Source organism: Eschrichtius robustus, chromosome 4 (genome assembly GCF_028021215.1).
Source record: "Eschrichtius robustus isolate mEscRob2 chromosome 4, mEscRob2.pri, whole genome shotgun sequence".
NCBI lineage: Eukaryota > Metazoa > Chordata > Mammalia > Artiodactyla > Eschrichtiidae > Eschrichtius > Eschrichtius robustus.
In genome coordinates this window covers 79,648,041-79,674,756 of record NC_090827.1, presented here as the reverse complement: position 1 = coordinate 79,674,756, position 26,716 = coordinate 79,648,041, and positions in this window count along the sequence as shown.

Sequence of the window (26,716 nt, the reverse complement as noted above, 5' to 3'; positions counted from 1 at the left end):
CTACTTCATTCAAGAAGAAAGTATTTTACATGTAAAACTGCCTCATAGTAAGGAAGATACAATACCTAAAGATCAAATTCAATAAAGCACAACTGTGGCTTAAAATGTTTTAAAAGAAATGGTCGGGGTGCGGGAGAGAGAGAGAGAAAGGGAAAGATGTTAAGAGTCTTTGTTATATAAAAGACATTATATTTAGCATAAATCATTTAACCAGAGGATTTTTGGTGTCTCTGTAGGTTTTCCCTCCTCCCTAACTATTTTGAACACTGTCATTATATTAATCTTCCAAAAAGATTACTTCCATCTTAAAGAGCCACAAAATATTTGCTCCAACCATCTCATTTTGGATTTTAGAAACTGAAACCCAGAAAGGTGATTTGGCCAAGGCGCACAACTGCTGCATGAACTGAAGCCCAGATTATCTCATTTCCAAGTGAAACACTATACTTCCTGAAGACAGAGACATTGCAAGGCAGTGCAGGAGACTTGAAGAGATGTGCAGAGGAGCTAGGAGCCAAGAGACCCGAGTTATCACCCAGGTGCTGCCATTCCTTAGCCGCATTTGGAATAAAGTCTAAAACCCTTAGCCTGGTGATTGGTTCCCATCACAAACTGATCTCAACCTCCTTTGCCACCCACCTCCAAATAAACTCTCAATTCAAGCAATATGCATCTACTTATTCTAGATCATTCCCCTTGTCCCCCTCCATGCTTTTGTTCATTCAGTTCTCCCAACTTTTTCTCTTCTCCATCCTTCAAAGCCCCCCATCCCTTGAGACCCAGTTCAAGGGCTCCATACCTATCATATCCCCACCCCCATGCACCCCTGGCCCACCAAAGCACCAAAACCTCTATCTTTCACAGCAAGGGATGACCAGAGACTATTTCCATTTCTTACCTGATCTACATTAGAGTTACGGCCTTCAGAGATGCTCTAGAAAGTTTATTGCTGCTGAATGTTTGTAACTATGTCCATCATTCTCTGTCCCCTAGAGGGACAAGCAGGATGATCCAGGAAAGGACCACAGGGCTCCTTCTGGGTTGTTTGCCAGTGGCCTCTCCAGGACAGTGTTGGTTTTTACCCAAGCAGTGCCCAAACTAAACTTTCCATGGGACCGGGAGCTTCCTTTCCCCAGGAGGGGGGCATGCTGTACACACACCCCCCATACACCGCGGGCCCCCAAGGAATCCAAGTACTGAGCATCTTGCAATCCGCAGCTCCTCCTAAACATCTGGCATCCAATTCAGACAGACGATATCCACTCCCACTCAAGCGGAAAAGGCTCACCCTCAAGTTCAGCTCAAAAAAGGGGGAACCAGAAGAGGGCAGAGCACGTCTCCTGGAGTGTAGCCCTATGTGCTCAGCAAGCTGGCCTGGCACTTCTCTGCAGAATGAAGAGAGAGCCGGGAACCTACGTGTGTCTTATCTTACTAATCCTTGACTTCCAATCTGATGAACCGTGTTCTGTGACTCCCATGGCATGGCATTGTAAGAAGCCTCTTCTCCCTCCTGGCCACAGCAACTCAATGCAAATGGTCCCCAGCAGACTTTGGAGTCTCCGGAGCTTCTGCTGTGAATGCTCTGAGTTAAGCTTCCAGTCAGTTCTCCAGGCACAAATCAAGGTAACGGACATTCTGTTATGAAACTTAGAATGCGACGCTCATAACTTTGGAACTTGTCATATCAATAGTAGCTACTTTGAACTGAACGTGTATTGTGTGCCTGCTCCCAAGTTTTTTTCACTTAATCCTCATAACAATCCAATGAGGTTGGTACTATTTATTATTATTCAAACAGAAAGTCCCCAAAATTATAATCATCCTTATCAGTTCACTCAGTCCCATGTAATTAATTTTTTTTTCATCTTGATCTTTTGTTAGCACTTTTATGAATTCATCAGTTTTCCATTAGAGTTCTGAAAATGCTTATTCATTCAGTTCAGCAGTATACTCAGTTACCAGAGGTTGTTACTATTATTATCTTCATTGTATATTTGATAAAACTGAGACTTGTTATATTCAAGAAAAATATATAGGCTCAAGGCCCCTTAGTAAGTGGCAAAGACTAAACCCTGAACCTATTTGACTATATACATATATATATCATATCATTAATATATATATATATATATCATATATATATCATCATTATCATGAGTTTGTTGTATATCCTTATAGTTATATTTTGTAGTTTTACATAAATATGTGTAGATCCATTAGCAATATAGTTTACCATGTGTATGCTTAAAGGTTACATAAATGTCACCAAAACAGATATATCTGTCTTAAAGCCTGTCATTCTCACTTTCTTTGTCCTCACCAATTGTCTCCTCATGTCTTTTTACAGAGCAGCGTGATGATGGGGCTGAGTGACAAACTGAGGCTGTTCTTAGATGGCTGTGACCATAAAGCAGAGAAATCATGGTTGTACTGCAGGATGCCTTCACTCTGGAACTCTGCTGTCTGGGTCAGTAGGCCCTTTAACTGTATGTATGTGTGTATTAGTGATTGTGTATTAGTGGTGTTTGTGCCAAGGTGGTTTGAAAAGCTCCAATTCAATAAGAAGATACTACTGGTCAAAGTTGGACAAGCCTTATTTTCTATTCCAGGGTCATCTGGTGCTAAAATCCTGGTAGATTCAAATTTGTTTCCATAGATGATTGTGGGTCCATTTGTAGCCTTTATCCATAAGGTCGGTGCTGTATCTAGTAGCCAGATGTGAGTCTGGGTTCCAGTAAACAAACAAACACAACTTCCAGAACTATGAAGTCTACCTTTTATTGATTCATAGGTTTGAGCTGCATTTCTTAGGTTAATTTTTTTCCTTATTGCCTAGTCATCCTTCAATAATAATTTTTTTCCCCAAGAAATAACATGCTGCTGAAGTGTGTCCTTTACCTTCAAAAGTCTACAGAAAGCTGTGGGAAGGTTCTGGCCTTCTAACCCTGGCTAGAGAGTGAGGCATCCCATTTTCCAGGGCATATGTCAGCTTACTCACAAGTCAGAGTGTGCTTAGCCATGAACTGCCCTTGGATGATTTTGTTCATTTGACTTCAAAGCTCAGTTTTAAAAAATGTAATATCAACTTTTCCCCTATCATCCAGGGCTAATAACTTAACATTTAACTAAACGCACAATGTGTGTCCATTAGCAATATAGAGCTTACCTTGTTTATGGTTTAAAAATGACATAAAATGTTAAAGATTGCATAAAAGATTATATACAGTGTAATCTATACTGGGCTAGGTTTTAAAATCAGCACAAAAGGGAAATCACATAGAGACATGTTCTCCCTGGATCCTCCTTAAATAGCCCATAAAGTACAGCATGGAAATGTGACACTCAAGATTTTTAACAACAGGTTCAGCACAGTCACTGATCAATAAACACCCTGGTTGTAAATACCTCGGGGGTGCAATCACACCCATGCATGCAGGTGCATCTCTGCATGGCACAGGGCACCCCTGCACATCAGTGGTTCTCAGCTGGGAGGGAGCATGCCGCCCCCAGGGGACTTAGGCGATGTCTGGAGACATGTCATGACTGGGGCTGAGGATGTTCCTGGCATCTAGTGGTTAGAAGCCATAGATACTGCTAAACATCCTACTATGCACAGGAGACCTCCCCCACTGCCCCCCACCTGCCCCACTCAACAAAGAATTACCAGCTACAAAATGTCAATAGTGCTGTGGTTGAGCCCCCCTGGTGTATATGACTTTGTGTGCAGTGCTGTGTTTGCATAAATGTACCATATTGACAGTAATGTATAATTGAAAACTATCTCTTTAAGCACACAGGGAGCGACACAAGCAGTAAGCCTAACCTCAGGGTTTCCAGCTCCACTCTCTGAGGCGTTTGCTCATGGAGTGAGTGACCGGTGGGGGGAGCTATTTGCTCTCCTAGATTTTTCAGTGTGTGGGCACGCGTGTGCTTCCCCTTATAGGTTCTTTCTTGAGCTCTGGAGTGAAAATTTCTTTAATGGTAAGGCCTTAACTATGGACATCTTTAAAGAATCGACAACTGTAAAATGGTTTATACTTGGAATATTTCCCTCAAAATTTTAATGATCAAAATAATATATCATAATTATGGAAAACTTGGATTATGTAGAAAAGTAGAGAAAAGAAAACAAAAAACTGCCCATAATGCCACCCATCACCCAGAGAATTGACAGTGAAAATCTTAATGCTGTTCCCTTTTGTATTCTTTTGTTTTTTTTCCCAGCTTTATTGAGATATAACTGACGAATAACATTGTGTAAGCCTAAGTATACAAAGTGATGATTTGATATGACATATGTACTGTGAAATGATTACAACAAAGTTAGTTAACATATCTATCATGGCACATTGTGACTTTTTTTGCGTGGTGAGAACTTTTAATATCTACTCTCTTAGCATCTTTCAAGTATAGAACACAGTATTATCAACTACAGTCACCATGTCTTGTACATTTTGTATTTAACGCATGTGTATTTTCCTCTGCTTGAGATTCGACTATAGTTTTACTCTGTCCCTTAACGTTATGAACAGTTCATGGCTGTATAATGAAATCATGTGGGTTGCAACATATTTTACTTATCAATTTTCTTTCTGTGAAAAATTTAAATTCTTTACACCTTTTTCTGATGTAAGTTGTACTGCAGGGAATATTTTTGTATATGACCCTTTTCCTATATTTTTTGATTTTCAATAAATTTCCAGAAATTTTTTTATTGGAACAAAGATTATGCACCTATTTAAACCTATCATTGTGAAAGCGCTTTTGCGAAAAGTTGTATCCACTTTATATTCCCAAAAGTAGTGCAAAAGAGCCACCACCCCCTCCTCCTCTCCTGCGATGAACCATTCATTCATTGTTGTTTTAAAGCTTTGCCATTGGAGAGGTGAAAACTAGTATGTTGTTGTCGCACCCCAGCCCCTCCTGTACCGGGCTCCCACACTCGGGGCTTAATCTGCATTTTTCTGATCTCCAGTGAGGTCAACGTTTTAAAATTAGTTTGTTAGCTATTTTTTCGTGTTCTCTTGATGATTTCCCCTGTCTTTTTAGGATTGGGTTCCATAGGTTCTTTATCTGATGTCAGTACTTCATGATTCTGAAAAACTATAAACATTTCTATAAGTTTACAAGAAATTGACTCACCATTCCTTTAGAGATAAGCTTACTCACCTTTAAGCTTGACCTTGGGGAAGGATGGCCGCTTCCTCTTTGTCTGCATACGGTTTGGGAGTTCTCAAACTTGTCCTTGGAGATGAAACACCTGAAGATCATGTGATCCTTATGGAACAACCTGAAACATTGACATATTCCTGTTAAAATAACAAAATAACTTTATGCTTAATCAGTTGCCATCTCTCCTTAGAATCTAGTACTAAGCCTTAAGAAGAAATTTGGGTAAAATCTTTAACATTGAGACGGTGCATCCTATTAACTCACTTTATCCATTAACTGGGGCAAAACCTCTACTGTGCACTTGTTTTTAATGGGTAAACACTGATCTAAAACACAAGCATCCCACAAAAGCGTAATTTCAGATATAATGACCCAGGCATCAAATCCTACACGTTGCACTAGAGTGGAAAGTCCCTGAAGGCAGGGATTTTTGTCTGTTTTAATTACTACTGAATTTCAATGCTCAGAATAAGCCAGGTACATAATAGTTGCTCAATAACTATTTACTGAACTCATAAATTCTGCCTCCGTCAGGAGACAGTGTGGTGTCTTGGAAAGGGCAGCGTCTTTCGGATTACACAGACCTTTATAGAAGCCAGATGCCTACCCGCAGCCTTCACCAACTCATAGTCATCAGAAATAACTGCTAAGTACCTAGGGTACCACACCTGCTTCCCTTCACTCTCTGAGCTAAGAAAGACAAGGGCTCTCCCAGGGATTTCTGGGAAAATCCTCTGAAGCAGCAGCTCTTTCAGGGAAGAAGAAAATGATTGCATGTAAAACGTGTGTATATTATCTTCTTCCCAATTTGAGTACAGTCCTTTGTAAATTTTCAGGCTATTTGTAATGGAGCAGATGTTTTGTTTTGCATTTTTATCATCACAGACCAATACTTTTATAACATACAATATAAATGAATTACTAGCAAAATTAAATTAAAAAAAAATCAAAATATATGGCCAGTTTTTAAATTATTAGATTCAACAGACATAAAGTTACAGTTCAATAAACGTAGTCAGAACAAACATAATATAGGGGAAAAGAAAAAATCACCAAAACTGTGAATGCTGTTCATTGAAAGAGTAGGTATAGGTGATTAAAACAGAATTGTAATTACACTTGTAAATTTCTATTTTCAGCAACAATAATAAAGAATTCATGAGTGAAATAACCCATATTAGATATCTGTATGCACACTTAGAACAAACCCCATGTATATCAATTTTTAAAGTATTAATGCGACCAAATAAGCTTGTTTCTTGCTGAATAATTTATGTCATCTAGGTAGGATTGATGGCAAATGATCCTCACAGAGGATACTATATATCTAAATAGTTTATACATTTTGTTTTCATAACACTCATAGTAGAGAAACTAATCTCACAGAGGCATGTTGATAGAAATGGAAGAAGAGATTTTAAAGCAGTTTCCACAAGCTTAAGATATTTATTTTTAGGGACTTCCCTGGCGGTCCAGTGGTTAAAACTTTGCCTTTCAATTCAGGGGGTGCAGGTTCGATCCCTGGTCGGGGAGCTAAGATCCCACATGCCTTGAGGCCAAAAAACCAAAACATAAAACAGAAGCAATATAGTAACAAATTCAATAGAGATTTTACAAATGATCCACATCAAAAAAATCTTTAAAAAAATATTTATTTTAAAATTTTATCCAAAATTAAGCAAGTAGGAGGACTTCCCTGGTGGTCCAGTGGTTAAGAATCCACCTTCCAATGCAGGGGACGCAGGTTCAAGCCCTGGTGTAAGAACTAAGATCCCACATGCCGCGGGGCAACAGAGCCCACGTGCTGCAACTACTGAGCCCATGTGCTTTGGAGCCTGCACGCCACAACTAGAGAAGCTGGCACGCTGCAACGAAGGCACAAAAGAAAAAAAAAAAAAAAAAAGCAAGTAGGGCTATAATTTCAAAACTTTCATCAGTAACCAGTCCACAAACACACACACACACACACACCCCCCTTGGCTCTGCTTAAGAGTCTCTCCTACCCCTGAATCTGACAGAACAAGAGCTCAGAGCCATAAATGAATTTGAATTATGGAAAATGTACCAAGTTATATTTCTTTTACACTGAAGTTTGCGAAATGAGATTCACATCCATTAAATATTTCATATATCAAAAAGTGATTCAACGGTATCGTGAGAAACTTAAAAAAAAATCTACCAAAGACAAGTGTTTTGTTTGATGTAATCAGTGAACAAAAACCTTCTGAAATGTAGCCTTTTCTAAGACAATCAGCTTTGGTAAAATGTCTTCTTTAAGTGAAACTCCTTCTTTGTATTTAATGTATGGAAGAAGCATATGTTTTAGAGAAAGCTATATTTTATAAGGCGTTAGGTTGGGCCCCCAGCCAAATGGAGTGGGGTGAGATGTAGAAAGTGCAGCAGCCAAAGTGACTCTGACCAGTTACTCTGAGCACCTTCCTCTAGGTCCATTTAAAGCCCAAATGAAGCCCAAATGAGAAGCATTGGAAAAAAGCAGGAAAAAACAACCCTTTTTCCATCATCTCTTTTGGTTACAACTGAACTCACTTAGCCAACGACAAAAAAGTAAATTGAATGAAGTTGCTCTTTCTAATAGCTGACATTGCTATTTTGATCTTTTCCCATACAACAGCAAGGCAATCCTGCAATAATGGTTTTTACCCTGTTCACTGACATTTTCTTGAAGGAGTGCCAAGTTTAATAAAGTGAAGAAACATTTCTTCCAATCTCCATAAAGCTTTGCCTGTAAGTAATAAAATATAGGAGAAAACACCTCTAATATTTAGTCCAATGTTGCTGTGTTTCCCCAACGTGGTTGATTAACAAACACATAAAGTCAGCAATAAAATTCAATGATGTGTCCACCAACAAGACAAAAATTATTGCTGAATCTACTGTAAGAAATAAATAATGTAAGGCAAATAATGACACTGTGGGATTAGGAGGAGGGAAAAAAACCCACTTGGTGTGGTTTTTAAAATACTCTTGGTGTACTTAAAGGAGTTTGCATGCTTAAGTGAATTACACCAGAGAACATTTACCCTAAGCATCTGTTTTATTATCCACTAGGAACCTGTGCAGATACCTTGGCTAACCTCTTCCTTGTCTGCCAAGGTAAACATGCCAAAAAATGGATTGGGTCTGGCCAAGAATGAAGCATTCTCTGCTCCAACAAGCATTTTTTTCTTTGTCATGAGGGAGCACTCAACAGGTATTCCAAAGGCACACGTGCAAAATGGAATTCTCTCTGCCTGGTCGTGGTGCCTCTTCCTGCCTCAGGACACTTTCAGAGGGCTGCATCTTTCCCCAGTGGGACCTGGATGATTTATAACTCTGGAGAGAAGCTTACACTCCATCTAATTGGGTGGCCAACATTTGGACTCAATTTTGAAATTCTTTTTTTTTTATTTCTGCTGTCCTTATAAACCAAACAGGATAAAAACAAGTCTAGTTAATTTGGATGTGTCTGGGCTGTAATTTTTATCCATTTGTACTTTGCAGCTTAAATTTTGAAACAATTGAACCAGAAGACTTTTGCTGTTGAAAAATTGCTCTCTTAAAGTGTGTGTGTGTGCATGCATGTGTGCGTGCATGTGTGTGTGTGTGTGTGATTCCAATAAAGAAACATAAGGAATCATTAAATTGTAAGCTTCTTGAGGGTATGATCTTGTTTTATTAAACTTTGTATCTTTTATATCCCTAATTTAGTAACTGGTACAGAGTAGGCACTCATAAAATGTTTAATTCCGTCACTTTAATTCATTCCTTTTAATCAACAAATATTTACTATTTTCCTAATGCTATCAATCAATTGATAAATGAATAAAGAAATAAATGAACAAATGAATGAATAAACCGCCAGCTTCATGATATTACCATATCTCTCTAACATTATGTGCTCTTGTGTTCCATGTCCTCAGAAAATATAACAATTTTTTAAAGCCTGTGACAGTCCATAGACCTTATACTTGGGAAATAAAAACAGCAGTGATGTCACTAGTATCAAGGAAAAACATTTTTTAATGTACAGTGCATGTAGCTTCATGGTAATTAATGATTCACTTGAGTACCTTCTGGATTTACACACACTGTGGGTATTCTAATATCAGTCAACATTGAGCCTTTACTGTGGATGAAGGAATGTTCTAAATTTATGTGTATTTTCTAATGTAATTCTCATGACAACCCTACAAGGTGGGTACTGTTACCTCCCCTTCAGAGTTGGGGAACTGAGATGCTAGTACGTGAGGAAACCCTGGCAGTATGACTCTAACACCTTAATCAGGCCGTACTTCCTACCCTCTCTGTGGTGCCATTGACCGGTCCATCCACAGTAAAGAGTCTGGCCTGTTGCAAAGGGCTCTATCTGCTTAGAGCAAACTTTCTTCTTTACCCACAATCATCATAATCATAAACTTCAATAAGGAAACAGAAGGTTTGAGTTGTACCGACCAGCAAGCAAAAAGAGCTCCATGAACCGACATTAGCGTAAGGACTTCATTTGTGCAACACGGTGCGGGCCCCTGTGTGTGTGTGTGTGTGTGTGTGTGTGTGTGTGTGTGTGTGTGCAAGCTCGCTCATGCACATAAAGGGATGCACAGAAAAATAGTTACCAAATATGAACGCTCATTATCTCAAGGTGATGGCATTTCAGGTGAATTGGACCCTTTCTCTTACATTTTCCTATGTTGTTTGAATTTTTACAATGAGTAATATGTCATTTATATAATCAGAAAAAAACATACTAAATTATTTTTGTTGTGGAATAAAGAGTGGGGCTGTGGAGTCAGCTTGGGTTTGAGTCACTGTGTTTCTGAGCTTGGGCAAGTTTCTTATCCTCCCTACCTTGAGCTTCCTTATCTGCAAATAGGGCTAATGAAAGCACCTGCTATGGGAGTGGAGGAAAGGATATGACAGAGCAGTGTATAGTGCAGAGTCCTAGCCACTCTCACAGGCCTGAGGAAGAATGTCAAAGGAAGATGCACTGCATTCAGGGAAACTCCTGTGGGTGGCTTCTGAAGAAACAAATGAAATTTGCATCCCTAAGACCTGCCACTGGCTCTCATTTCCAGGGAAGACCAGGCCACCACCACAGGTCAGGCAGTTAGATTTGTTTCAACTCCAGTTTGGATTGTCAAAACCCCTTTTCTGTTTCACATCAGGAGTTCAAAACATCTCCAGGCAGCAGTGCTCCAAATGACTCCACTCTTGGCCTTCCTTGCATGGGAATCGTGTGGGAACAACATTCCAGAGTGTTTAATCCATTGGTCTCCTTTTGTCTGGCCAAAGAGGAGGCGTGTCACGTAAAACAAGTATAGTAGTTCTTGTCTTTAATGCTGACAATGCAAGTTTGCTCTTTGAAAAGAGCAGTGATTGGCAGTAAAATCCATCTCAGGACCTGATGATGGAGAAAACAGGCAAGGCTTGTTTCACTGCTGCTTGTGGGTGGAGGATACTCTTGGAGAAGATCGTGGCAGCTGAGAAAAGAAAAATGCAGGAGCCAAGGGCCTGAGCAATAACACCACACTTTGTCACCTTCCCTGCCCATGGAAGAACTTTGCGATATTTGGAGGAATTCCCGGACGTCTGTGGCCAGGTTCAGTGAAAACCTGCATCCCTTGGTTTCCAGAACAGCCAGGGCAGGGCATGTGATAGAGGCTCCTCTAATCAGCCTCACTCAGGTGAGACTTCTACTTTGGGGGATCAAGTCTATGGGTGAGGGTGGCACAGGGGGTGTCTGGCTTCCACAGGTGCCGGAGGTTTACAATGTCAAGTTCCTGGTGGGGCAGTAGCCCCAGCGGTTTCTCTAGTGTCTGGTGGGGTGACAGTTGCAGTTTCCTCATCAGGCCATTCTGGGCTTGGTTTTGTCCATGGCTCCTGGAAGCTTTGCCTCAGGTCATCCAGTATCTTTTTACAAACTCCTTCTGCTTTGTTAGCAGCAAGCTTCCTTACATATAACTAAGAACCCTGAAAGATACGAGTGCCGAATACTAGGGAATTCTCTTCAGCCTTCCAGGGGCCTGAGAAGCACTGCTGGGCAGAGTTACTGCTAACGAGTCGTGCACTTTGAGACTCTGAGCACAAGTGCACTCTTCGCCCGCCTGTTTATCACTGTCTAGGACGACGATCATCTGAAAGGGACGGTTTACCACTTCACACACTCAGGGATTCTGATGCCCTCATTCTTTTTTTTTTAAGCTTACATATATATTTTTTTTAATTTTTATTTTGTATTGGAGTATAGTTGATTTACAATGTTGTATTAGTTTCAGTCAGAATGGCCATCTTCAAAAAGCCTACAAACGCTGGAAAGGGTGTGGAGAAAAAGGAACCTGATGCCCTCGTTGTTCTTTGCATACAAGTTTTTGTTCCCATATCAGTGGTTCTCAAATTTTGTTACACATTACATTCACCTGGGGAGATTTTAAAAATCTCTTATGCCCAGATCAACCTCCATACGAATTAAATGAGTCACTGGGGGTGGGGTGCAGGCATCATTAATTTTTATGTAGCCAGGTCTCAGAACCAGTTGTCTAATCTAATCAGTGGTTCTTAAAGTGTCCTCTTCAGACCAGCAGCACCTGAGAGCTTGTTGGAAATTCGGATTCTCGAGCTCCATTCCAGACCTACTGAATCAGAAACTCTAGGGACTGATTGCCACCCCACAGCAGCAATCTGTGTTTTAATAAGCCCTCTTTGTGGTTCTGTTGTACACTCAAGGTTGAGACTAAATCACTCTCATCTGTCATGTAGGCATTTTTAAAGCTTACTCTTTCAGGTCACTGCTTAAGAAAACTTTCATTATTTCAATTAATACATCAGGATTCAAATTTCTTCACAGAGAGAATTTTCCATGTCCCAGGGTCAGTACAGATTCCAAACCAACTCCATCCCTGATAAGTTTTGAGTGAATTCATTTTTTAAAAAAGCCTAAAATATCTATTTCATTGTGTCTATTCAATGAGACTTTGTTTACTTAATTTGGAAATGTTGAACTAAAAATAAAATAAGGGGGGCTGCTTAACATAGCACAACCAGAGACTTGAGCTCTAGCAAATACACACACCTGTGCATGCATGCACACAAATGCACACATGAACAGATTCTCATGTGCACACACACAGTTCCATGAGGTGAATGTCGCCTGTCCCTAGCGGCGCTCCTGGATCTAAGCGACAGGATGAAATTGGTGGTTGACCAGGAGAGACCTGTATGAGACACTGCATTGATTGGCACAAAATCGTAGAGTCCTAGGTGAGGACTGTGACCTTTTATCCTGTGACCTTTTCTGTAATAGACGATTGGACTTGCTTTCAAAGCCAGCTTCTGTCACTTACCAGCCGTGACATGAGAATACTGATGTTCCTCCTCTAGTAACAAGTCCATCAATCAACGGTTTTACGGCTGTTCGTTTTATTATTGCTCTTAGCATCATAATGGCAGTGGGCACAGGGAGTGCTTCCAGATACAATCGCCCACTTGAGACTTGCAAGCACAGAGAAGGATTTCCCCATCAAACTTATTTTTTGGTTCAATCCTGAAAAAGGAGGCTTCAAGAAAGCCTGAAAGAGAGGAGAGTTTGGAGAAATTTTCAGTACAAGCCCCCCTTCCCAACCTCTAAAATAAAGTAGAGCACCTGGGTTTCAGGAAATCATATAAGAAAGTGAGTAATCAGCTTAAGGATGTTCTAAGGTGTCTAATCTCTATGTAATATGCTCACATTTGCTATTTTGAAAACAGCATAGTGATCAGTAGCCAACACCCTCCCATGAAGGACCTATTAAGGGACTAGTGGGAAAAGAAGAGATATGTTTATATCACATCGTGTGCAGTGAAGTCCTTAGAGGAGATTGCAGCAGCTTCAAAATGAAGAAAGGGAATGCCAGGGGTCTCAGAAGTGATAGTTGATAATCACAACCAACATTAATTAAACACTTCAATAATGCAAATTAAGCATTAATTGTCAGGTTCTGGGATAAGAGTTCCCACCCATTTTATCCAGGTACCATCATGAGCCCCCATGTTACGGATGGAAACTGAGGCACAGAAAGTTTACCTAAATGCAGTTTCCCGATAGACGAATGTCTGAATTTGAAACTATTTGCCACACTTGACCAGCCAAAGAGTGAGAGATGACTTCCATCCCCGCCCCACCCCTTAATTAAAATCTCCAGGGTCCTGTTCATCTCTTCTCTACAGATAACGTCGTGTTTATTGCCTACTAATTATGCAGCAAGTGTTGTCTTAGTTGGGAGTGGAAATAATGGTGGGTAAGACAGGCACAGACCATCTTCAGGTGGGCGTACAGGAAATAATGGCAGTCGGATATGATCAGTGTCACCCTGGGGGCTTCTTAGTGGGAGTTACAGCTGAGCTGAGAGCTAAAGGAATCATCACTGGCCAAGGAGGGTGAAGAGAATCCCAGGCAGAGGGAATAGCCTGGATGAAGCCTGGAGGCTGGAAACCACGGCCCTTTAGCAAGACACAAGAGTTCAACATGGCTGGAATGCAGGTCAAGGCCCTTATTAGTTTTTTTAGGAGCTTTTGGCTTGAGCCTGACAACTAAGGAGTCATTGAAGGCCCTTAAGTAGGGAAGGGTCTTGATCAGACTTGAGTTTTAGAAAGATTGTTCTGACTGCAGCATAGGAAATGTATTGGGTTTGGGTAGTTCCTGACCAGGGGCCTGGGGAACATTAACAAGTATCAATCGAGTGTTTCCTCGCCATGTGCCCATCACCACTCTGGCATTGGGTGCTGTGGTTAACAAGACAGCAAGAGCCAGGCTCTCCTAGGACTCACATGTTAATGGGGGAAGGAAATCAAGCAAGTCTCCACATACACAGAGGTGATGGTAACCTCCCTTTAGGTGAAAGGTATGGGGTGTTTCCCCTATGCTTCTCAAACTATCTGTACTGAAGATTGGAATTTTTCTCCAGTTCAGCCTAGACCAATATGAAATTCTAATGGGCATGACTAGTGCACCCTCACACCACATGTGACCCACCACTTGAGCTTGTTAACACCCGAGTGTCCTCTACTCCATTCCAGGAGACCAGTTCATTGATTTTGCATGGCAGTGTTGCAGCAATGTCAAATTGCAACCAAAGTTTTTACACCTTTACTCTCAATTACTCACATCTAGGGAGGAGTATGAGATAGAAGCAGATCAGGAGGAAGGTTCCATGTTGGAGATATTGATTACGGGGTACTTAGTGGAATACAAGAGATGGCGGGACAAATGAGTATAGGTGGGTTTGAACTTTAATCCACAAACTCAGACGGGAAGAGCAATATACATTGTCATTTCCATTCATTCCTTCAAGTCAACTTAAATCTGAATCTGATTCACTATCCCAGAATTTTGGATCAACTAATTTAGATGATAAAGCCAATTTCAACTGACTTCACAGTGAAAAAGAAACAAATAATATTGCTAACCGAATTATGCCTGGGCACCTACTGAGTGAGAATGTGATAGGGAAGGGAAATGGGAGGAACAGACCCAGAAGCCGCAGTATCCTCAGTATACACAGCAGAGTGAACTGGCCCCTGCTGGTAGGAAACTGCTTTTTCCCAAAAGGCCTTGACTCTCCGGATGAGGTCAGTGGTCCGAATCTTGAACAGAGATCCTTGTTAGTCAGTGTCAGGAAGCAGAAGCAGGCCCTGGCTTTCTCCTTTCAGGTAGCCAGTCCTGCAGGCGCTATCTCCGTGGCCTTCTTTCTGCTCTTGCAGCCAAGTTCTGGGATCAGGGCTTGGCTGCAGGCTCCTGTGATGACCTTCAGCCCTGGGCCAACCCAGAGAAGATGTGAACAGAGGCACGTAAGAGGCCTTCCTACCCCCATCTTTTCTAACAGTGATGACATCCAAAGGAAGAGGGTCCCACAGCTGTTCACTTGGTGGTGGGGTACGGGGAAGAGTGACCAGGGACTGTGCACCCCCCTCCTCGCGCTTCCCGTGCCTCCTCCGCTGCCCCTCACTGGCGGCCCTGTGAGTGCCAGTCTCCTCAGCGCTATCCCTGGGAGGGCGGGAGGCCACTGACCTCACCTCACTGTGCCAAAAGCCTTGCCATCATCCCAAAGGCGGTGCTAGATGCAATTAAGGACCAAGATGGATTATGAATGAAAGAAAACCACTTTGTTTTCCATCCCTAGACTAAACTGCCAGCAGTGTACTTTCAATCGACACTTTTACAAATCTAATTATTTTGTGGAAGCACCGTTACAGTATTTTGTATTTGTGTGTGTTTAAAAATACGAATCAGCTAAATATAAACATGTTTTAAGTATCACAACTTCCATTTCTTCATTTAAAAAGATAAGTAAACTGAGAATCTCGAATAGTGGAAATTGTCTGACCCTATCTCCCTCTAAGATGCTTTGCTTCTCCCTCACCCATCCACCCCCAGGAACCTGCTCATTTATTTCCTTAGTTAAGAAAGAAGAAAAAAAAAGAAAGAAAGAAAGAAAAAGAAAAAAATACAAGCAACGGTTTTCCCAGCAGGGGGCAGCAAGAGACAAAAAATATGATATTCCATTGGGCTTCCCCAGCCCCCAACTTAGTCTGAAATCCTGGATTTAAATTGGGAAGAGGGAGGCGGTGGGGGAACAGGGATGCGATCCAAACCACAAAACCCAAATTCATAAAGTTAAGTGGATGCAGAACGTGCTGGAACAAGACTTACCGAGGACAATAGCAAGATTGTTTTTTTTTTTTTTTTTTTTTTTTTTAAAGCTTTATGGAAGAAGGCAGGCCAGTGGAATCTTTAAAAGAATCTGGTTCTCTGTGGTGACGTCCACAAACTTGGTAATATGATTGTTCTTTAGGAAATATTCCATATAAGAGGAAAAAATGTTGTTCTCTTTGAATAAAATCCCACAACCTACCTTCACACTACTATGAGCTGGAAACATGGGTCTCATAAGCCAGAAGTACCTGGGTAGCTGGGATGTACAGCACCCAGCATGGGACATCTTAAATAGGACTCACCTGATCAGGTGAGAAGTAATATGAGATGCTGGAAAAAGAGTGAGATCAGGTAGGCTTTGTGGCCCAGGACTGAACCTCTCACTGGCCCAAGAATCCTTGTGGTGTGTAAAAATGTGAGCCCTGATATAAAAAAAACCTAAACCAAAAGAAGAGTGTAAGGAGAAACAGGAAACGAAATGATTGCAATGGGAGGGTTCTGCTTGGGAAATACTTATCCGGGCTCCCAGGCTGTGAATGTTGTAATTATAAGTCCTGGCAACAACAGCTGGGAGCACTTGGGCTTGTGTCCCTTTCAGGGAATCTTACTAGTTTCTTAGGGCTGCCATAACAAAGTACCACAAACTGAATGGCTTATAACAACAGAAATTTATTCTCTCACGGTTCTGGAGGCCAGAAGTCCTAAATGAAGTGTTGGCAGGGCCACGTTCCCTCTGAAGTCTCTCGGGAAGAACGGTTCCTCTCCTCTTCCTAGCCTCTGGTGGCTCCTGGCATTCCCTAGAGACCCTTGGTTTGTGGCTGCTTCACTCCAGTCCCTGCCTCCATCCTCACATGGCCTTCTTTCCTGTGTGTATGTGCCTGTGTGTCTGAATCTCCTTCCTTTTCCTCTTATAAAGACACCAGCCATTGGCTTTAGGGCCCACTCTAGTTCAGTATGACCTCATTTTAATGTAACTCCTTACATCTGCAAAGACCGTATTTTCCAAATAAGCTCACATTTTGAGGTTCTGGATGAATATAACTTTAGGGAACATGAGTCAGCCCAGCACAGACCCCAAATAGCACTTCTGTTAATGGTGATAAAACTAGACAATGCTGCTCTCAAATCCTGGCTCTGCCTCTTCCTGCCCCTTCATACCCTTAACCTCGGCTTTCTTATCTGTCAGATGGTAGCAGTAATCCCCAGTGGGACTGTGGAATGGGTCAGAGGTTCCATGCTTGGTACAGGTGGTATAAGACAGTAGGGGAGGCTGGTGGAGCTGCGGTAGGGGCTCCTGTCTCCCATTCACAGGAAGCCCCAGGGCACTTGCCCAGACTTGTCCTCAACTACTTTGCCCCAAACGCTACTCTCAGGAGCTTCGCTCACCAACTTACCAGCTAGAAATCCGGTATATTGATCCTTGTTGATGAACTGTTGTGCGTCTCCTCCCGGATGAGATACATTTAAAGGGATACTTCCTACTTAGAGTCTGCTTTGGCTTCTTGGGTGATGACAGGCGCATCAGAGACTGTTACAGACCAATGGAGGAAAGGGGGTTGGGGGACATTTGAGCAGGGCCGTGATTCCTCGGCCTCTGGTGGCATCCAGTAGTGACACCTGACTTTGCTGCGGGTAGGGCCGGCCTGGCTAAAGCAGGGTTTTGTTTTGGAAATTTGGCACAGTCAACAGTCACCAGTCCTGGGCGAAGAAAACAGGCACATTCTGAGAACTGTGCTGCAGGCTTTTATAGGAATATTTCTCGTTTCCAGGGGCTCTTACCTTGGGGCTGGTTCGGGCACCGTGTTTGGTACAGCCAGGAGCATGGATCCTAACCCAGTGTCCACACTGGATGCCCTGAGATGGATAACTGCGAAGGTCCTTTGGTATTTGATAGTGTTATTCACTCATTTACTCGTCTGAAGTCTTTCTTGTGTCTCTGTTGGGCCAATTTATTGATTCCAAAAGGGAATCTTTTTTAATGTGCAAATATGGTCACCTAGGATTTATTTATAATCAGGAAAAATAAGAAATAGCTACGTAAGCATTTTGGCCAGGGAAGGTTAAAAAAATGTGAAGAAATTTTAGTAATCTTTTCTTAAAAGCAACCTGTCAATGTGCATTGAGATATATATTTTTTTAAGTATTTATACTCTTTTTTAAAATTTTTATGAGTCTAGTTTATTTACAATGTTGTGTTAGTTTCAGGTGTCCAGCAAAATAAATCAGTTATACATGTATCCACTCTTTTTTTTAGATTCTTTTCCCATATAGGCTATACAGAGCACTGGATAGAGATCCCTGTGCTATACAGCTGGCTCTTATTAGTTATCTATTTTACATATAGTAGTGTGAATATGTCAATCCCAGTCTTCCAATTTATCCCTTCCCCTTTCCCCACCCCAGCCCGGTAGTCATAAGTTTGTTTTCTACATCTGTGGCTCTACTTCTATTTTGTAGGTAAGTTCATTTGTACTCTTTTTTTAGATTCCACATATAAGCGATATCATATGATATTTGTCTTTCTGTGTCTGACTTACTTCACTCAGTATGACAGTCTCTAGGTCTATCCACATTGTTGCAGATGGCATTATTTTGTTCTTTTTTATGGCTGAGTAATATTCCATTGTATGTACGTACCACATCTTCTTTATCCATTCATCTGTCGATGGGCATTCAGGTTGCTTCCATGTCCTGGCTATTGTAAATAGAGCTGCAATGAACATTGGGGTGCATGTATCTTTTTGAATTATGGTTTTCTCTGGATATATGCCTAGGAGTGGGATTGCTGGATCATATTGTAGCTGTATTTTTAATTTTTTAAGGAACCTCTGCACTGTTCTCCATAGTGGCTGAACCCATTTACATTCCCACCAACAGTGTAGAAGGGTTCCCAAAAGGGGATTCTTTTCTTGGGCTCATATCAGTCTTTTTTGGTTTATTTAAGGAAAGGTTTTTTTACATATGTATATGCCCAAGATTTTTATAAGCCTGAATCTTCTTGAGTGAGTCAGTGGCAGCTGACTGGAAATGTTTACCTTCCACAGCCAGGTTGGCAGATTCCAACCAGACACAAATAAACATTTTAAGGAAGTGCCCTCTCCATGTCCCACTGACTCAACAAAGCTGGGGAAACAACTAACTCTCTAACAGAGCCTTCCAAGAATGGACCTTCTTTGAAATGTGCTTTGACCCAGAAGTGTTCGATCAGATGGACTGAGTTTGTCAAGGGTGTCATAGAGTTTGTTCTTTTGTAAGGATTGGCATTAGACTATATAACCTCACATATCCAATTATCCATTCATTTAACAAATATACAAGTATCACGCGGTAGACAGCTCCTAAAATGTCTCCCAACCATCTCTGCCTCCTGGTACTATGCATTTATATATTTCCTTACAGTTGAGTGTGGCCTGGGCTTAGGGACTTGCTTCTGACCAAAAGAATGCAGCAAAAGTGATGGAATATCACCTCAAGAATGGGTTACAGAACACCGTGACTTTTGTTCTCATTCTCTGTCTGTGTGTCTGTCTCTCTTTCCCTGGCCTCTTCTCTCTTTTTCTGGCCTCTTCTCGCTTGCTTACTCTGTCTGATGAAGTAAGTGGCTGTACTGTAAGCCACACTTTGGAGAGGCTCACAAGGCAAGAAACTGAATCCCTTGAGCTGGGTGAGTGAGCTCAGAAGCATGTTCTACCGCAGTCCAGCCTCCAGTTAAGTGCAGCCCAGAATGACATCTTCACTCCAGCTTTGAGACACCTTGATTCAGAGGACCCAGCTAAGCTATGCCCAGATTTCTGACCCACAGAAACTGTGAGACAATAAATATTGATGTTTTAAGCCACCATGTTTTGGGGTAAATTGTTACACAGAGACAGGTGACCAATACACACTTTTCTGGCACTGAATATAAATTGAAAAAAATGTATTGGTCTTTTAAGACATGCAAATGATTTTCACAGGAAGTGGTAACTGCCCTCATTGCATCTGTGTTCAAAATGCAGTGGTAACATAATAATAATGTGGTCTGGGCTTTTAGCCTAAATATATAGGATTCATGAAACTGACCAAAAAAAGTGATTTGGAAGAACTTTTAATTATGTGAGATATTTCTGACTGCTTGGAAACGGCTAAGAACTTGAAAATATGCATAGATTTCAGAACAAAAGGTGTCTGGAGCTTGGATTAGAAATTATTTCAGATGATATCAGCCTCTATAAAATTCATCTTTATTAATGGAACCACTGTAAATAAAATTAGAAAAGGAGGTAATGAGGTCATCCCACCCATTTCTGTTACTTCCTTTTCAATCAGTAGTATGTTTTCTGCTCTAGAGTAATTGCAAAACATAGACTATAAATAAAGTATGCAAATAATATTTGTGCCAATAAGAATAGAAAGACTTTGAAGGAAACTTAAAGGAAAACTCTTGTTAAAATTTTGGGCCAGGATTCTCCGACTCTTATGAAGTCAAGATACTGAACTTTAGGATCGGTTGAAATTTCCTGATTTTCTACTCTGTTTATACTTATGTTCCCAAATTTAATTCCAGAAAATTAGCTTGCTACCCAAATGGACTGGAGAGAGGCAGTTGAATTGAAGCATCTGGGGTTCAGTTGAAAGGTCCAAACTGGCTGAAATGGAGTGGTGGAGAGAGAGAGTAAAGAAGAAATCCAAGGACTGTGGGCTGATAAACTCCAATGTTAGGAGGGCTAGAAGCAAAGGAGAAACTCAGAAAGAAAACTGAGAAGGTCCAGCTCGGCCCCGTCCAACACAGGATTCACTGGGAGGGAAAAAATGTTCATATTGATTCATGAAGATTGTGTCCTTGGTTCTTTCTACCCTACATCTACGCTCTCACCCTTAGTTTTTTCGTTTATTCCCTTGACTACTATATATTCATTCCCATGAAAATGATTCCAAAATTTATGTCTTTATTTCTACATTCTGGACGTCTCTACCTGGATATCTGTACTCAAGTGGCATCTCAATGCAGCATGTTCCAAATCAAACTCTCTCTTTTTAAAATTTTTATTGGGGGATAATGTTTTTTTAATTTTTATTGGCGTATAGTTGCTTTACAATATTGTGTTAGTTTCTACTGTACAGCAAAGTGAATCAGCTATACATATACATATATCCCCCATTTTTTGGATTTCCTTCCCATTTAGGTCACCACAGAGCACGGAGTAGAGTTCCCTGTGCTATACAGTAGCTTCTCATTAGTTATCTATTTTATACATAGTATCAATAGTGTGTATATGTCAATCCCAATCTCCCAATTCATCCCACCACCATCCCCCCGCTTTCCCTCCTTGGTGTCTATACATTTGTTCTCTACATCTGTGTCTCTATTTCTGCCTTGTAAACTGGTTCATATATACCATTTTTCGAGATTCCACATATATGCGTTAATATACAATATTTGTTTTTCTTTTTCTGACTTACCTCACTCTGTATGACAGTCTCTAGGTCCATCCACGTCTCTACAAACCAATTTCATTCCTTTTTATGGCTGAGTAATATTCCATTGTATACAGGTACCACACCTTCTTTATCCATTCGTCTGTCGATGAGCATTTCGGTTGCTTCCATGACCTGGCTATTGTAAATAGCGCTGCAGTGAACATTGGGGTGCATGTGTCTTTTTGAATTATGGTTTCCTCTGGGTATATGCCCAGTAGTGGGATTGCTGGGTCATATGGTAATTCTATTTTTAGTTTTTTAAAGAACCTCCGTACTGTTCTCCACAGTGGCTACATCAATTTACATTCCCACCAACAGTGCAAGAGGGTTCCCTTTTCTCCACACCCTCTCCAGCATTTGTTGTTTGTAGATTTTCTGATGATGGCCATTCTAACCGGTGTGAGGTGATACCTCATTGAAGTTTTGATTCGCATTTCTCTAATAATTAGTGATGTTGAGCAGCTTTTCATGGTCCTCTTGGCCATCTGTGTGTCTTCTTTGGAGAAGTGTCTATTTAGGTCTTCTGCCCATTTTTTGATTGGGTTGTTTGTTTTTTTAGTATTGAGCTACATGAGCTGTTTCTATATTTTGGAGATTAGTCCTTTGCCCGTTGATTCATTCGCAAATATTTTCTACCATTCTGAGGGTTGTCTTTTTGTCTTGTTTATAGTTTCCTTTGCTGTGCAAAAGCTTTTAAGTTTCATTAGGTCCCATTTGTTTATTTTTGTTTTTATTCTCAATACTCTATGAGGTGGGTCAAAAAAGATCTTGCTGTGATTTATGTCAAAGTGTGTTCTCCTATGTTTTCCTCTAAGAGTTTTATAGTGTCTGCTCTTACATTTAGGTCTTTAAGCCATTTGGAGTTTATGTTTGTGTATGGTGTTAGGGAGTGTTCTAATTTCATTCTTTTACATGGAGCTGTCCAGTTTTCCCAGCACCACTTATTGAAGAGACTGTCTTTTCTCCATTGTATATCCTTGCCTCCTTTGTCATAGATTAGTTGACCATAGGTGCGTGGGTTTATCTCTGAGCCTTCTATCCTGTTCCATTGATCTATATTTCTGTTTTTGTGCCAGTATCATATTGTCTTGATTGCTGTAGCTTTGCAGTATAGTCTGAAGTCAGGGAGTCTGATTCCTCCAGCTCCGTTTTTTTCCCTCAAGACTGCTTTGGCTATTCGGGGTCTTTTGTGTCTCCATACAAATTTTAAGATTTTTTGTTCTAGTTCTGTAAAAAATGCCGTTGGTAATTTGATAGGGATTGCATTGAATCTGTAAATTGCTTTGGGTAGTATAGTCATTTTCACAATATTGATTCTTCCAACCCAAGAACCTGACATATCTCTCCATCTGTTTGTGTTATCTTTGATTTCTTTCATCAGTGTCTTATAGTTTTCTGAGTACAGGTCTTTTACCTCCTTAGGTAGGTTTATTCCTAGGTATTTTATTCTTTTTGTTGCAATGGTAAATAGGAGTGTTTCCTTAATTTCTCTTTCTGATCTTTTGTTGTTAGTGTATAGGAATGCCAGAGATTTCTGTGCATTAATTTTGTATCCTGCAACTTTACCAAATTCATTGATTAGGTCTAGTAGTTTTCTGTTGACATCTTTAGGATTATCTATGTATATCTGCAAACAGTGACAGTTTTACTTGGGAGATAATTGATTTACAATGCTATGTTAGTTTCAGGTGGACAGCAAAGTGACTCTGTTATACAAATACATATATCCACTCTTTTTTAGATTCTTTTCCCATATAGGCCATTACAGAGTATTGAGTATAGTTCCCTGTGCTATACAGTACGTCCCTGTTAGTTATCTATTTTGTATATAGCAGTGTGTATGCATCAATCCCAATCTTCCAATTTTTCCTTCCCCCCTTACCCCCCCAGTAACCATAGGTTTATTTTCTACACCTGTAACTCTATTTCAGTTTTGTAGATAAGTTCATTTGTAGCCTTTTTTTTTTTTGTATTCCACATATAAGTGATGTCATATGATGTTTGTCTTTCTCTGTCTGACTTACTTCACTCAGTATGAGAATCTCTAGGTTCATCCACCAAATCAAACTCTTAAATCTCCCCACAGATGCCATCTTCTCCTGAAACACCTTCCTGGATCAACTTACCTAAAAATCCTCCTACCCTTCCCCTCAATCACTATTTCCTTAAATTGTTTTATTTTTAGTAATAGCACTTACCAACATCGAACATTACATTATGAATTTATTTCTTTGTTAATTCTCTCTCTCCCACACTAGACTATAAGCCCCATGAGGGCAGGGACTTAGCCTTTGATTCCCTGATGTATCCTTTGCTCCAAAAGTGGTCCCTGGCCATAGTAACTGCTCAATAAATATTTCCTGATTCAGGTTTTGTGAAGCCTCTCATTACTGGATTTTAAAAACTAAATTTATTATTTTGAGATAATTTTAGATTTACGTGCAGTTCTAAGAAACAATACAGTAGGGATCCAATGTAGCTTTTACCCAGTTTCTCTCAGTGATAATGTCTTACAAAACTGTAGTGCAATATCACAACCACAATATTGACATTGATGCAGTCAAGATACAGAACATTTCCATCACAACAGGGATCCCTCACGTTGCCCTTTTATAACCACATCCATTTCTTCTTGCCTCCACTCCCTCCTTAACCCCTGACAACCACTAATCTGTTCTCCAAGTCTATAATTTTGTCACTTCAAGAATGTTGTATAAATGGAATCATATAACACGTAACCTTTGGAGATTTGATTTTTTTCACTTAGCATAATTCTCTGGAGATTGGTCCAGGTTTTTACATGTATCAACAACTTCTTGTTGCTGAGCAGTGGTCCACAGGATGCATGTATCACAGTTTGTTTAACTATTCAACCATTACAGGACATCTAGGTTGTTTCCAGTTTGGAGCTATTAAAAATGAAGATGCTATAAATATTCATGCACAGGTTTCCATGTAAACAGAAGTCTTCATTTCTCTAGGATAAATGCCCAAGAGTGCAATTGCTGGGTTCAATGATAGTTGCATTTTAAAGAAACTGTCAAACTGTTTTCTAGAGTGGCTGTACCATTCCTACTAGCAATGTATGAATGATCCAGTTTCTCCACATCCTTACGAGCATTTTGTGTTTTCACTATTTTTTAGTTTATTCTTTCTAACATGTGTGTAGTGATATCTCGTTGTGGTTTAATTTGCATTTTCCTGAAGGCTAATGATGGTGAGCATCTTTACATGTTATTATTTCCCATTTGTATATCCAGTTGGTGAAATGTCTGTTTAGGTCTTTTGTCTATTTTTTAACTGGATTACTTAGTTTTTTTACTGCAGACTTTTCAGACTTCTTAATATATTTGAATACTAAGTTTTTGTTGGGTATATGCCTTGCAAATATTTTCTCTCAGTCTGTAGCTTGTCTTTTCCTCCTCTTAAGAAGGTCTTTCACAGAGTAAAAGTCTTTAATTTCTATCAAGTCCAATTTATCAATTTTTCTTTGATGGATTGTGCTTTTGGTATTACACCTAAGAACTTCTTTCCTAGCTCTGGATCCTGAAATTTTTCTTCTTTGCTTATTTTTTCTAAAAGTTTTACAGTTTTACATTTAAGCTCATGACCTATTTTGAGTTAATTTTTGTGTAAGGTGTGAGACATGGGTCAAGGTTCACTTTCTTGCCTATGGATATCAAAATTTGTTGAGAAAGTTATCTTTCCTCCCTTGAATTACTTTCACACCTTTGTGAAAAGTCAGGCGTATTTTGGGAACTCTATTTCCGGGTTCTCTAATCTGTTCCATTGATCTGTGTGTTTATCCCTCCAATACAATCCAATATCACAAAATCCTGATAACTAGATATTTAATGTCTTGAAATCAAGTAAACTGATTTCTCCCACTTCATTCTTATTTCTCAAAAATGGTTTCGGCTATTGTAGCTCTTTTGCCTTTCTATATGAATTTTAGAATAATGTTGCTATATCTGCAAAAAATCTTGCTGGCATTTTGATAGGAATTGCATTAAATCTGTATATCAAATTGGGAATAATTGACATTTTGCTATCTTGAGTCTTGCAATCCATGAACATGGTACATCTCTCCATTTATTTAGATCTTCTTCGATTTTTTTCATCGGCATTCTGTAGTTTTCAGCACGCAAGGCCTGTACATGCTTTGTTAGATTTTTACCTAAGTTTTTCTGCCCCCCTCCTCTGCAATTGTAAATCGTATTGTATTTTTAATTTCATTGTCCACATGTTCTATGTTTTATGAATTCTTTATTTGCTAATATTTTATTAAGGATTTTCTGTGTCTGTATATTTTTGAAAATATTGGTCTGTAGTTTTCTTTCTATATAATATATTCACTTGGCTTTGGTATCAGGGTAATGCTAGTCATAAAATGAATTGTGAAGTATTCTTTCCTCTTCTATTTAGTGGAATTGATTGTGCAGAATTGGTGTTAATTTTCCTTTAGACATTTGGTAGAATTCTTCAGTGAAACCATGTGTGCATGGAGATTTCTTTGGGGGAATTTTAAAATTACAAATTCAAATTTTTTAATAGTTATGGAACTATTCCAATTATCACTTTCATATTGAGTAAACTATGGTAGTTTATGGGGTTTTTTTGAGAAATTGGCCCATTTCATCTAAGTTTACCAACTTCAAGTCAACATGATGTCAAATTTGTTATCAACAAACGTCAAATTTATGTGTGTAGAGATATTCAGAGAATTCTCTTTTTATCTTTTTGGTGTCTGCAGGGTCTGTAGTGATATTCTCTATTTCATTCCTGATGTTGGTGATTTGTGTCTTCTCTCTCTCTCTCTCTTTTTTTTTGTCAGTCTTGCTAAAGATTTGTCAAGTTCATTAATCTTTTCTAAGACTCTTTCATTGATTTTCTCTGTTTTCTATTTCAATTTCAATAATTTCAGCTCTTTATTTCTCCCTTTCTTTTACTTGCTTTGGGTTTAGTTTGCTCTCTTGAAATGGTCGCTTATATTATTCATTTGAGACTTTTCTCCTTCTCTAGTGCATGCATTTAATGCTATAAATTTTCCTCTCAGCAGTGCTTCAGTGTCTCCCACAAATCTTTTCCAGATTTATTGAGATATAACTGACAAATAAAAATTTGTACAACTTGATGTTTAGATATATATATGTAATAATCACCACAATCAAACTAATTAGCATATCTATCACCTTACATAGTTACCATTTTCTTTTCCTTGTGGTGAGAACACTTAAGATCTACCTTCTTAGCAAATCATGCATACAATACAGTATTATTAACCATAATCATATTGCTGTACATTAGATCTCCAGAACTTAACTTGCATAACTGAAATTCCCATGAATTTTGATATGTTGTATTTTCATTTTTGTTCAATATATTTTTTAAGATTTCCCT